General features: G+C 45.5%; 1 protein-coding gene across 15 annotated transcripts in view; it reads left to right on the forward strand.

Moving 5' to 3' along the window:
* Positions 1–13975, forward strand: part of CACNA1A (calcium voltage-gated channel subunit alpha1 A) — a 286823-nt gene that overhangs the window by 95957 nt on the left and 176891 nt on the right. The gene's annotated exons all lie outside the window — the stretch shown is intronic.

Genomic DNA, 13975 nt, shown 5'->3' on the forward strand with positions numbered 1-13975 from the left:
AAGCAGGCTCCATGCTCAATGTGTAGCCCAGCACGGGATTCGATCTCACAACCCTGAGATCATGACCTGAGCCAAAATCAAGAGTTGGACACTTAGCTGACTGAGCCACACAGGCGCACCATCCCTCCCTTATTTCTGAGCTCTGGAACTTACCACTCTCCTTGTCCATGGCTGATTTTCTGTGCCTTGGGGAAACCCATGAGGATCTCTGAGCTCCTCTCCCTGCAGTGTCCCCTCACCCTCCCTGCTATCCCGGCCTCTTTTCTCTGACCCAAACACACCAGGCACAGTCTCATCTCAGGGTCTCCACGTGGGCTTTTCCCTCTGCCTGCATCCTCCTTCCCCAGGTACATTGTGGCTCTTCCCTCTTCTCCTCTAGAACAACACCTACACATAAATGTGTTGAATGAGTGTGCCATATATCTTCATTCATTTTTACTGCTGATTAGCATTCAGTGGTATGGAAAAGCCCACACTTGGCTTATCCAGTTACCTGTTGATGGGTGTTTGGGTTCATTCTCATTTTGGCCATTGCTAATAAAGCTGCTGTGAAATTCTTGGACCTTCCCCCAACTCTTCACTTGGTGAATCCTTAAATGTCCCTTGGGTTTTGCATGAAATAGTGCATCTTCAGTGCCTTTCCTGACCCATTCCCCCCTCCCTGGTCTCTTCCATTGTTCCTCATAGCACTTGTCACAACATACAATGATGTGTGTGTGTTACAGGGATGCAGGTGGCATTCCGACCAGAACTGTCTGCTTCCAGAGTGAAGAAACGAGGACAAAAAAAATAAATAAAGAATGAAAGGAAAAAAGGAAAAAAAATCTATAAAACAGCTCAAGGGAGGAGCTTAGTTCTTTAGTTTCCAAGGACAGAGAGATGAGGATTTGTCTCGGGAGTAGTTCAGGAGCAGCCTCATGGACATAGGGGCTCTTGGGTTCTCATTCATCCATAAATCTGCAAACATGGGATGGAAAGAAAACCATCATGAGGTCTCTAAACCCATGGAGCTCCCTGTCCATTGTGAATACAGTGGGGCTGACAAGTCATTGTCAAACGATGTCATGTGATGTCATAGGATGACACATTGTCATAAAATCTGGCTAGCACTATGGGGAGGTGGCTTAGATTGCATGCCCCCATCAGCTCTACTTAGACTCACATTTCATCCCCCAGAAAGAAATGTTATACTGGGTAGTAGTCACTCCCCCTCCCTCCTTCCAGTTCTTGGCAACCACCAATTCTGGATATAATCTGAAGGTTGACCAGTAGGATTTCTGGACAGATAGGCGGTGAAGGCTTAGTGAGTTAATGTGCAAATGGCACTTGGGTGACACATAGTGGGTGCTCATAACTGAAATGGCCATGACTCATTGGCAGCAACGGCAAGTTCTTTCCAGAAGTCTTGCTCTAAAACTAAGTGGGCTACCCATCTATTTGGAATTCCCGAGTACTGGCTGGCTGTGTTGCAGTCAGAATCTGTCCTATTTCCAGTTCGGCCCTGGGGTTGGGGTGGGCGAGGAGTAGTCAGAAGGGCCAAGCCATCCGTTCTGGAACGCCATCAAGCTCTGGTCCAGGTTTCCCAGAACTGTGCAGGAACATGTCCAGGGAGGGACAGTGCATCTGATGGGAGTCCTGGCAAGCCCTGGCCTTGGCTTTTTGGGGCCGCTGTAACACCAACCAGCATTTGTCAGACCTTCGACCTGAGCCAAGATGGCGGCTTTGGGGAGCAAAGCAAGAAGCATTCAGGTTCCCTTCATGGTTGTGCCCCCATTTCCCTATGTGGCTTCAGATAAATCTCCTCTCCATTCTCTGTTACTGTTGACCTCTCTGAAAATAGTATGAAACTCCCCCACCCCTCTCCTGATGTTTGTGATGTGTTGTAGTTTCTAAAGATGAGACATCTCTACTTAGGCTCTGGTGTTCACTTTCTGGCTCCTTTTAGCTCTCCCTCAGCTGGTGGATTATTTTTCCTTACTCCTTCTCCCTCCTGCCTCCACTTATCCACTGATCAGCTTTTGTTTTTCTCCGCTGCTCTCCCCACTGCCTCCGTAAGTCTTATTCTCAGCTTCTGTCATGGGCAAGACCATAGGATCTAAAGAACGTGGGGCCTTGTAGTCCTGACCTCTGATCCCACATCTGCCACCCTTGATGTTGCTCGACTTTGGGCATGTCATTTTGTCTACCTGAGTGGAAATCCTTCACCTTCCTCAGCTAATAATTCTAGTTCTTCTCTGGGTTCACAGTAGAGTGTTCTTTCTCCTACCTCCTTGAAGTCAGGCGTGGCTCTATAACTTGCTTTGGCCAATGAAATGTGAGGACGAGTGACTCGTGTCGCTTCTGGACAGAAGCTTGAAGAATCAGTGTATGTTTCACTGTGTTTCCTTTTGCTGCCTCCACCATCATGCATGCACAGAGATGGAGCCTCCCTCAAACTAGGCACTGGAGAGGGGGCAGCATAGAACAGAGTCCGCATCCCACCGGTAGTGGGCACATAGCATAAACAAGAAAATAGTCCCATGGTGCTTTCAGCCACTGAGATTTGGGAGATGTTTGACTACAGCAGAATGTAGAATACTGGGGCTAGAATACCTCATCATCTGGGCTCTGGGACTAATGTCGAAGCACAGTGTTCTTGTGAGAGTTATGTATACTCAACATGCATTTAATTTTTTTTATTTTAATTTTTTTTTTAGAGAGGGAGCAGGGAGGGACAAAGGGAGAAGGAGAGAGAGAATCTTAAGCAGGCTTCATACCCAGCACAGAGCTTAACTCAGGCCTCAGTCCTGTCACCCTGAGATCATGACCTGAGCTGAAATTAAGAGTCAGTTGCTTTACTGCCTGAGCTATCCTGGCACCACAATGTGCATTTAAACTAGCCAACAAGTATTCCCCTTTGCTTGCTTTCTATGGGGCCTCTGATTCCTTTCCCTGTTTTTCAATCTTGAAAAAAGTTAGTGAAAGGAATGGTTTGACTTTTCCTTCAAGCAGATGAATGGTTTCTAAAGCCCTGGGCACTGATTTGGTTACCCTCAACCTTCTTCTTCTTATGATCTTCTCTCTCTCCTTCCCTGATCACTTAGTATCTGCTGAGGGGTGAAGGAATTCCTGTTTTAACTTAATCCAAGTTTGAATTTTTGCACTCTTCTTCTTCCTTTTCCCCACCTTCTCTTTGCCAGTTCTACTCCTGCTCTTTATACCCGGGTTCTAGAACCTGCAGTGTTTCTCTGTTCTCTTTGATTTCTTGCTTTCTTCCCACTCCCCGCCCCCATGGAATCAACCGTAGTGCAAATTAACAAATAGTTCTGAAGTGCCTTGAGCTTGAAGACATTTTCTTCCGCTCACCTAAGCAGGATCCTGGAGCAATTGCAAATGTCCCATGCCCTACTGTAAATCTTGCAGTTGCAAGAGATTCAGTCAGGGTCAGTGAAGACCCAAGCAGAAGGTCTTGGCCAAGGCTCCCTGATGTCCCGGCTGTGCTGGGTGTTGTCGTATTGATTAAGCTCCTAGGACTGCTGCCAGCAGCCTCTAGGATTAAATCAATAGAGTTTGCAAAAGTAAAAGCTTCTTTTGGAGGCACAGAATATGTTGCTTTATTTTTTTTAAAGATAAAGCTTCAAGGAGAATCTTCACAGATGGTGGGGCCAGCAGAAGAAGGGACCAGATAGACCCAAATATTTGGGGATGTGTCCAGGGAACATGTGAAGGAGCTGCATCAGGGGCTTGGGACTTTCTGGAAAGTCTGTTTGACTTGGCTTGGCAGTGCAACAGTGGAGAGAGCTGGAAAACAGGGTGGAAGGTGCAGAAAGAATTGCTATTGAGAGGTAAAGAGAAATAAAACAGACATGGATTCATTTGCTTGTTCAACAGACATTGATTGGGATCCTGCTAGGTGCCTGGCACTGGAAGGACCGCTGGGAATGTAATGGTGAGCTATTTCTATGGCAAGTGTTCCTAGGAGGGAAGAGAAGGGGAGAGACACAAGAAAAGTTCATGTGAAGACAGAGACAGAGGATGGAGTGATGTGACCACAAACTGGAGAACACCCAGGGCCTCCAGTAGCTGAAAGAGGAGGGGAGGGATCCTACCCTAGAGCCTTCAGAGGGGGCTCTTATACCTTAATTATGGGATTCTGGCCTGTGTAACTGTGAAAGATGAGATTTCTGTCTTTCAACCACCCAGTTTGTGGTAATTCACCATGGCAGCCCTAGGGAATGAAAGTAAACACTTCTATGAGGTCAGAAGTGCCTGTCAGAAGGCACAACAAGACACGGCCATCACCAGAACCTGTAGCGGGAAGCATATGGGATAAAGAAATACCCCAGTCTTCCTTCTTCTCTCCAATCTCCTGCTGGCACTTCCCATTGAACAAAACTTCCCAGAAGGTAGGAGACGAGACAAGAGCCAGCCTTATTTCTCCCAGGACACCAAGCAGAATGATGAGTGGATATGTTGGGGGAAGGGCATCAGGAGAGTGGCAAAACACATCCCAATACATGAGGCCTTTAGACAGTGGATATGGTTAGAGAATAAAAGATTACCTAGGGTTGAGCCCCAGAGAAGACCAATGTTGAGAGATTGAGTAAGAAGGGAGCAAGAAAGAGAGACAAGAAGGTAGTAGAAAAGATAAAAAGAAGCTGTAGCCAAGAAATCTGAGCCTGAAAAGGTCCTGGGATTTGGCAGTCTTGAGGTCCTTGGTGATCCTCACTAGGAGAGTTTTGGTTAAGTGACGGAGCTGGAAGACAGCCTGGAGAAAAAGAAATCAAAGTGGAGAAGTGGAAGCAATACATGGAGTCAACTTCTTCATGAAGGGTAACAGAGAAATGGATTTGTGTCTGGAGGGAAATTTGGAGACAAGGGTGGGGTTTCTAATGATGCGAGAATATTAACTTCCCTAAAATGGGTCATTCCTAGCAGTATACCAGTACACACTGACTGGTATCTTCTCTCATCTAGGATGCTAGAATTCTCAAATGCCCATTTTGAGATTTGGGATGATGAATTTAACATCATCAGTCCAGATCATTGATCTCATTCAGGAATGTACCTCTGTACAAGCATGAAAAAGGCAACTGGTTGGGTTCACCAGGGATGGGCTCTTTCCAGAAGCAAAGGAAATGCAAGGAAGTGATATATAGCCAACCTTCGTAAGGTTGACAAGGAAGGAAATGAAGTGAGGAGAGGGTGCTGAGAAATGGTGGGGTCAGTGAGTGGCAGGGTTTCATGGGATGGATGTTCGTTTGCATTTAGGAGAGCTAGTAAGCTGGGAGGAGGAGAGTTGCGGCTAAAGAGAAGGATGCTGGGAAAGGGTATTTTGGAGATGGCCTGTGTTGCTCCTAGGCATGCATGGCTGGAGTGCCTTGAAGTTCATAAGGGTCATTGATGAAGAGGTAAGGATCTCTTCCAGTGATTAAGAAGGAAGGAGCCAGCATAGACAGTGGTCTTTCCATGGAAATTGAAGGTCATAGAAAGTAACCGGCTCTACCAGTCTGACTCTCAGCTTTTGTTTTCCCATGGGCCTTAGTATCTTGGCTGCTGGGACTTCCTTTAACTTTGGACTTCCTGCTGAGTCCAGTGACACTGGGAAAGACTTTCATGGCTTGTCTGGTTAGAAGAGGGAGAATTTCTTGGCTTATTTATACCCTATCTTGGGGGCCTTCTTGTTGGCTGCAACTGGTTTAGAGAGGGCCTTCTTCACCTCTCCTGGCTTCTTAGGTATCTCACCATACTTAGATTCGGAGGGTCCTTTGTTTCACTTGCTTTCCTGGGGCCCTTCTCCTTGGCCTCACTGGGTTTCCTTGGGGCCATCATGGCAGATATCTGCCTAGGCTTGATTTTCCTTTTGTTCTCGGGGCCTAATTTGAAGCTGCCAGTGATCTCCTTGGCCTTGGAGTTGATGGCCCTCATGGAATTTCCAGGTTTGAGTTTAAGCTAAGAGGTTGATGAAATGCTCAGAGAAGATGCCAAGGACATGGAAGATTTCACTGACCACTGCACAGGTTGAGAGTACCACACAAGGGGAAAAGGACTTGCCTGGACAGAGGGAACGTCTCAGGGAATGTGATTGTGTGAGCAGGTTACTCATCACAGCTTTGTAATAGAGACAAACTGGAAGCATATAAGAAAATGTGAAATGATGATGCATTAATTCACAAGAATACTGCACAGCCTTTTAAAAGAAGTGTCAATCCAGTGTGTCAATATGGGAAAATGGGTCCAGTGCTGTGAGGGGTACAGCAGAGGTCAGAACATTGCATAACACAATGGCATTTTTATAAAAGGAAAATATGATTTTGTATGTTTGTTTTCACTCATTTGGTGGTATTTATCGAGCACTTGCTATGTTTTGGGCACTAAATCCTGGGGACACAGCTGAGAATAAGCCCCAGATGGGGCTGACATTCCAGTAAGAGATCAACGTAATAAAATAAATAAGTAAAATGCATAGTTTGATGTGATAGGTTGCTAAAATAATTAACAAAAAGCAAGCAGGGAGGAGGATGGCAGTGTTGGTGGGGCTGAGACTTTAGACCTGGTAGCCAGGAAGGTCTCACTGGGAAGATAATGTTTTAGTTTCTCCTGATGGAAGCAAGGGAATGAGCCCTGCCCATATTTAGGGGAAGAGTAACTCAGGAAGACACAGCAGCCAGGGTAAAGAACATGTGTAGGAGAAAATCTGAAAAATAGACAGAAAACTGCTAATGGTGGTTATCCCTGGGCTGTGAGCTGGGGTAAGGGCTTTTCATTTTTTAAATAATACAATATAAATTTTAAAACTGAAAAGAATACAATAAACGTATTCTTTTTATAACTAAAAGCAGTTATTTAAAAAGAAAGATCTTGAGAGCTGCCTGGGTGGTGTTTCTGTTCATGGTTCATGGCTCAGAGGAAAGTCAGTGAGTAACAGCATATAATAGGAACTATGAGAATCAAGGAGAAAGAAAACAAGCACAACCAACAACAATTTTTTAGAAATTGAAGAACTTTTTTTAGAGATTTTCCATATCACATAATATAATTAGCCATCTTAAAGTGAACAATTCAGTGACATTTAGAATATTCACATCATCTGGTGACCACCACCTCCATCTAGCTCCAAAACATTTCCTACCCCCAAAAGGAAATCCTGCCTCGTGAAGCAGTTGCTCCTGATTTCCTCCTGCCCCTCACCTCCTGGCAAACGTGACTCTGCATTTTGTCTCTATTGAGTCACAGATTCTGGATAGCCAAAAAGGTCGAGATAGCCATCTGTGGGTGAGTGGATAAATAAATTGAAGTACATCCACACACACATCCATAAAATGGAATGTATTCCACACAATGGAATACTACACAGCCATGACAAGGAACAAAGTACGTTTTCACACCCCTACATGGATGGTCCCCAAAACATTATGCTGAATGAAAGATGCCAGACAAAAAAGATCACATGTTGTATAATCCCATTTATATGGGATACCTGCTGGAGATTTTTGCAACTTTTATTTTGAGCCCGGTATTTGTGGAGTGGATCGCCTACCTTCACTGCCTCCTGTTTTGGGAATGATTTCAGATTTGAGAGAAGGCTTAGTCAGCTGTGATGAGAGTACATGTTGAAAGCTTCCAGTGAAGGGAAGGGACCGAGACTTGGATGGCAAAAAAGGCATAGGATAGATTAATAATACTGGTAGCTGTCATTGTCATAAACATAATAATATAAGCACTGATTGCATGATCACAAGGAGATGAACCCCATTTTATGCTTTTATAAGCATGTTAAGTTTCTTTTTTATATAAACATGTTAAGTTTTCTTAATATTAAGATCCAATGCAGGAACCAGAGTAAATAATAATTAAATACATATGTATTGAGTACACACTATATCCCAGGTCCTGTTCTAAATGTATTCTGGGTGTCCATTCATTCTATTCACAGCCCTGCAATGTAAGCATGACTTTTTTATTTTATGTATGAGGAAACAGGCTCAGAAAAGGAAATTCTTTTGGCCAACATCAGAACATGCCTGATCCCCAAACCCTTTTAACTACTCTTCTCTATGACTTCTCATGTAGTATTTCCAGTTTTCTGAGCAGAAGCTTGATCCAGATGCCCTGGGTAGACTTCTCTCTATAGAACCAAAGTGTTGAAAATTTCTTTGATTATATTAAAAAACAAATGACACATCACATCTATTTGGTGTTGGGTTTTAAATTTTTTCTTCATTTGATTTTCCTGGTGACATAATGAATTTTTTTTCTCTACCCTAGATGTGAAATGTAGGTCTTTACAAATGTCTAGAGTGTGTTAATACTTGACGCTGGGTTGCTTGCCCTGCCCCAGGCTTGCCATGTCTGGATGGATGTGAAATTAAGTGTCTCCGCTTTGCTGCTGGCCATGGTACTGAAAAGTTCCCAGGCTGCACCCAGAGTTGCCCTGAGTCGTATTGTCACCACTAGAGTCTCTAGCTAATGGACTGGTGGAAAGCTCTTTTGTAGGCTTGGCTTTGGGCTGTTATATGCATTGGAGAGTTCAAACCCCATGTCTGAGAACTGGACACTCTCTGGAGTATTGGAAGGTAAAATTTTTGTTAACATAGCCCACTTGGGATGGGTTTATGAGGGCATGGATTAGCCTGCGGTTGTTGATCATGACTACATTCAGTTGTGGTAGTTGGGACTCAGTTGAAGTCTAATCCATTTGGTTTCATCCATGCGGTTAAGGTTCCAGATGTACCCCAACTCCAATTTTTAAATAAAGACAAAACTATCCACCTTCTAATAAGAGTAAGCTGCTGGATGGTCTTTGGTTTGCAAGCATGGATGTTGGGGTGAGTGATAGCTCTTCCAGTATTTCCTCTGTGGTCATGAGCAATTTTCTTAACCTCTCTGAACCTTGATCTCCTTATCTGGAAAATGGAGCTTGCAACTTACCTTGTAGAACTGTTGCAAGAAATTAACTGAAACGAGTGTAAAATGCTTAGCACGGTGTCTGCCCAATGAAGCAGTTGATAAACACAGCTGTAATTAGGTTGTTGTGCCTGTTAATGGGCCCATAATAGTTTATCATATTGCCAAGTTAAATGCTGGCATTTGTTTAGCGAAGCAAAGAATATGTCCTAAACTCATACATCTAGGACCCTGGTACCCCCCTGCTCTTTTTCTGGTAATTGTGATGAGCATGGAACTAACATGAAAATAAGATCTGTTTGGCTTCGCTCTACAAGTTCAACTGCTTGCTTGACTCACTGAAGTATCTGTTTCCTCAGAACATCAGGCAGCCCCTATATTAGAGGAAAGGTCTTGATGAGTTAAAAAACCTGATTTGATTTTCACAACAACCACAGGAAGTTGGGAATGAGGTAGGGATGGGGAGATCATAAAGAGAAGGATGAATTACTTAGACATTCTACAAGGTCTTGCTAAGGGGCTGGAACCATCAGCCATGCCTACTTTGCAAATTGATTTTCTTTGATGTTCTGGATCCCAAAAGCAGATCCTGTTAGCAGGTACAGCCCTTCTTCCCTGAGAAGAATCACTTGGTCATTTCCAGTGTCACACACAACCCCTTTCTGGGACCTCTGTGGTCCTGATCAATCTAATTTGGAAGCAGGGAGCTTTGTGTGTCTGCGTTTGCCTGCAGGGCTGTTTTCTATCCTGACTTCCACAAGCCATTTCAGGAGCCAGCTTTTCCTCCCATCAGGGATACTTCTCCCCTTTCATCTCTTCTCCCCGCACTCCCTCCCCTTGGCCTCTCGGCTGGCTGATTATTCTGGATCCCGCTGACACAGGTGCTTTCTCCCTGAACCAATCGGGGAGCAGGAAAGCTCAGCTCAGCTAGCAGAAGCATTGCTCACCGCAGCTGTGAGTTAGAACCCAGGATTTCTAAATTGGGAGGAACAGGCACGACTCAGGGTTGGGCTGAGAAAGCCTCACCTCCCCCTGCCTGGACTACCTTTGACTTCTGCCTGGGGTGAGGCATCTCCTCCCATGCCAAGAATACAGTACCCCATCTCTGTGTCCATGTGCCTACCACTTCAATGCATATTTTAAGAAGCTGACTGTGTTCTTGACATCCCACCAAGACTTGGCATACAACAGAGTGGGGAGAGAAAATGCAAAAACCAGGACCCACCCACCTTTCCTTCCTTATTCAGGTGTTTATTGAGCACCTTCTATAAAAACAGATGCTCTCTTAGGTGCAGAGAACAAAGCAGTGAACAAAGTAGACAAAAATCCCTGCTTGCATGGAGCTTATAGTCTATTAGGGAAGACAAACAGTGAACAAGATAAAGAAGAAAAATAGAGCATATATTTGACCAGGGATGGGGCCGAGGAAAAAAATAAGCTGGGCAAGAGGTAAAGGTCTTATGGGGATGTGACCTTTGAGTAAAGACCTAAAGGGAGTGAGGGAGGGAACCATGTGGGTCTGTGGGGAAAAAATATTCCAGGAGAGAGAACAGCAGGTACAAAGGCCCTGGTGTGGGACATGCCTCGTGTTTGGGGAATGTGGAGGAGGCCAGTGTGGCTGCAGCTGAGCCAATACAGGGAGACAGAGGTCATGAGAGCAGGGAGGTGATGATGGCAGGTCATGCTGGGTCTTGCTGGCTGCCAGGAAGACTGGCTTTTCTTCTGAGTGACATGGGAGTCATGGGAAGGCTGTGACTCCTTCCATGTCAGCTGGAATTTTCTTTTCTGCATATTTGTCTCATGCCAGTTTACTCTTATTTCATCAAGATCTTGGGTTTCTTACCAGCCCCTTTACCTGTGTGCAGCCAGAAGACTGGTCTGGGGCTCCCAAAGTCTCCTCCTAGGGTCAGAATGTGGAGGAGAGAGGGGAGCCTCCACCTCTCTTGAGATGACTCAAAGCCACAATTACCTGGTCTCCACCTACCCTTGAAATAGATCTAAGGCAAACTTCACTGTGCACACAGATCCCCTGAAGATCTTGCTAAAATGCAGATTCTGACTCAGCAGGTCAGTGTTGGGGGAGGGGGGGCTAAGTCTTTGCATTTCTAAAGGATGCAGCTGATGCTCTTCTGCGGCCATTCAGTAGCAAGGGTATGAGGTCAATGTCGCCAGTTCCCATGGTGGGGGCACAGATCTGTGGACATTGGCGGGGTCCATGTGTGCATGGAGGGAGAAGGGTTAATATTTGATAGCCAGTATTGCCATGTTTGACAAGAAAAAAGCAGTAAGGTAGGAGTGGGCAACCTCTTTCCGTTCTCCCCCATGCTGTGGCTTCATCGCTCTATCTGGAGAGCTCTGAGCCTGGAAATCCAGGCGACACTGGACAATTGAAATCCTGATAATGCAACCCTGAAAGTGCTGCTTGCTACCAGTCTTCTGGGACTCTTCCTGGAACCTCAACTCAAGTCTGATGGAGAGGAAGTCACATCCCAGCTGTTTAGGGGCAGGAGGCCACACACCCCCTCCACCTCAGGAGTGAGCCGGCAGCTCCACACAGAAGTGAGCAAGAAGCTAGTTGGCAGGGAAGGGAAGTGAAATCATCAGATTCAAATCATGGCTTCAGAAGCCTCGGCAAGGGGAGGCCAGGGAAGGGCTTGGCGTTGCTTCTCTGTATACAAATATTGTCTCTTATTTTCTGGGCTGCAGGGTGAGGCAGAATGGAATATTTGTGCAACATAGCCCAGCTTTGTTCTCTGTGCTCCTAATGACTGTCAGCTTGGAGGCAGGAAGCCAATCAGAGGCACTCGTCGGCAGGGCCGGCTTTTGTTGGCTCCCCAAATTGCCCTGAGTGTCAGATTTGCTTTTCAGAGTGTGCACGAAGCGCGGCTCAGCCGCTTTCAGCTGGAGGCAAAGGCCGAAGCCGGTGACAAAGAAGACCTGGTTTTCCTGGTTTACTTAGACTCTTACTCCCAAGGTTGTCCATTCCAGACTTTCTTTTCCCACCTGGAAAGTGAGTATATACTCTCACTCCACCAGCCTATAAGATCCTTTAGTGTTATGGAGCTTCCAAAAGGCCCAGGCTAACTCTAGGGCCAAAGGACAGAACAAGGCAAGTTAGGCTTCCAAGGGAGAAAGCTGGGAGGAGGCCAGGGGTTTAACATGGGCAAGTTCACCAAGGCATGCTCTTTGATCCTTCCACAGAACAGTGGACCCCGGTGTTCCTAGGGGACACTTGGCAATATCTGGAGGTCACTTTCCATTGTCGTTAAGTTTTGGTTGTCGTAACTGGAGAGAAGGAGATGCTGTTGTTCATCACTCCCACCACAGGGAATGACCTGCTCCCCAGATGTCAGTAGTGCCAAGGTGGGGAAGCTCTACTCCAGACTGACCAGTACCCTGTGGCTTTCCCTTCTGACACCCACTTCTCTACACCCAGATTGACTGGGCAGTGCCTCTGTGGGTCTGGCAGGGTGACGGGGGACATTCTGGTTCACCAGCTGATCAGCAGATCAGGTCCTAATGTAAAGTGAGCAGGGAAGGCCCTCCCCAAGTAGAGACCCTCCAGCAGGTCACCAGGCCTTGTCCGCCCAGAGCAGTGTTCCCAGGATGCAAGAAGGAGTTTCTGCCTGGAGGGAGAGGGAATGCCACATCTGGAAATAACCACACAGACTACCCTTTCCCTCCATCAGATCTTGAAAGGTCAGCTTCTTGGAGGCCTACCCTGACCACCATATTATTTTCTACTTATTGAGGTAAAATTCATGTAACAGTATTAGCCATTCTTAAGTGACTAATTCAGTGGCATTTAGTACATTCAGAGTGTTTGTTGTACATTATCTGTCTAGTTCCAAAACATTAAGCAGTCACTTCCCAACCCCCTCCCCCGGCCCTTGGCAACCGCCCATCTGCTTTCTGACTCTGTGGATTTGCCCATTCTAGACATTTTACACACAGAGAATCATACGGTATGTGGCCTTTTATGTGCGGCTTCTTTCACTCGGCACAATGTTTCTGAGGTTCGTCCACACTGTGCTGTGTATTAGCACTTCATTTTTATGGCCAAGGATGGTTTCGTTGTTTGGATAGATCACTTTTTGTTCATCCGTGCATCCACGCTGCTCCCACCTTTTGGCTATTGCACTGGTGTTGCTATGAACATGTGTTTCGGTACCTGCTTTTCAGTTCTCTGGGGTGTACACCTAGGATATGCATTGCTGGATCATATGGTAATTCTGTGGGCTTTTTGAGGAATCACCAAACTATTTTCCACAGAGGCTGCACCATTCCACCAGCAACACACAAAAGTTCTAATTTCTCACATCCTTGCCAATGCTTACTGTTCTCTGTGGGTTTTTTTGTTTGTTTTGTTTTTGCTCTGTTTTGTTTTGTTTTAACTCTAGTGGATGGGGAGTGGTAGCTCATTGTGGTTTTGATTTGCAGTTCCCTAATGGTTGATGAAGTTGAGCATGTTTGCATGTGTTGATTGGCTATTTGAATATCTTCTTTGGAGATATATCTACTCAGGCCATTTGCTCATTATTTATTGGGACTACCTTTTGTCGTTGAGTGACAAATGTTCCTTATATATTCTGGATGCCAGGCTTACCAGATACATGATTTGCAAATATTTTCTCTTGTTCTGTTGGTTGTCTTTTCACTTTCTTGATGATGCTCTTTGATGTACAAAAGTTTTTAATTTTGGTGATGTCTGGTTTGCCTGTTTTTTCTTTTGTTGATTGTGCTTTGGGTGTCAGATCAGAACACTGTACTGCACTTATTTTATAAAAAGATTTACTAAAAAAAGGGTTTACTTATTTATTATTTGAGAGAGAGAGAGAGAGCATGAGGAGGGGGAGGAGGAGAGAGAGAGGGAGAGAGAGAATCTCAAGCAGACTCCCTGCCACACTCAGAGCCTGATGTGGGGATTGATCTCACAACCCTGAGATCATGACCTAAGCTGAAATCAAGAGTTGGATGCTTACCTAACTGAGCCACCCAGGCACCCCGATTACCCTACTTTAATTGCAACCCCCAACCTCCTTTCCTGCTTTTTCTCTGCATAGCATTCAGCACCTCGTAACGCTCTATA

Source organism: Lutra lutra, chromosome 1 (genome assembly GCF_902655055.1).
Source record: "Lutra lutra chromosome 1, mLutLut1.2, whole genome shotgun sequence".
NCBI classification, from domain to species: domain Eukaryota; kingdom Metazoa; phylum Chordata; class Mammalia; order Carnivora; family Mustelidae; genus Lutra; species Lutra lutra.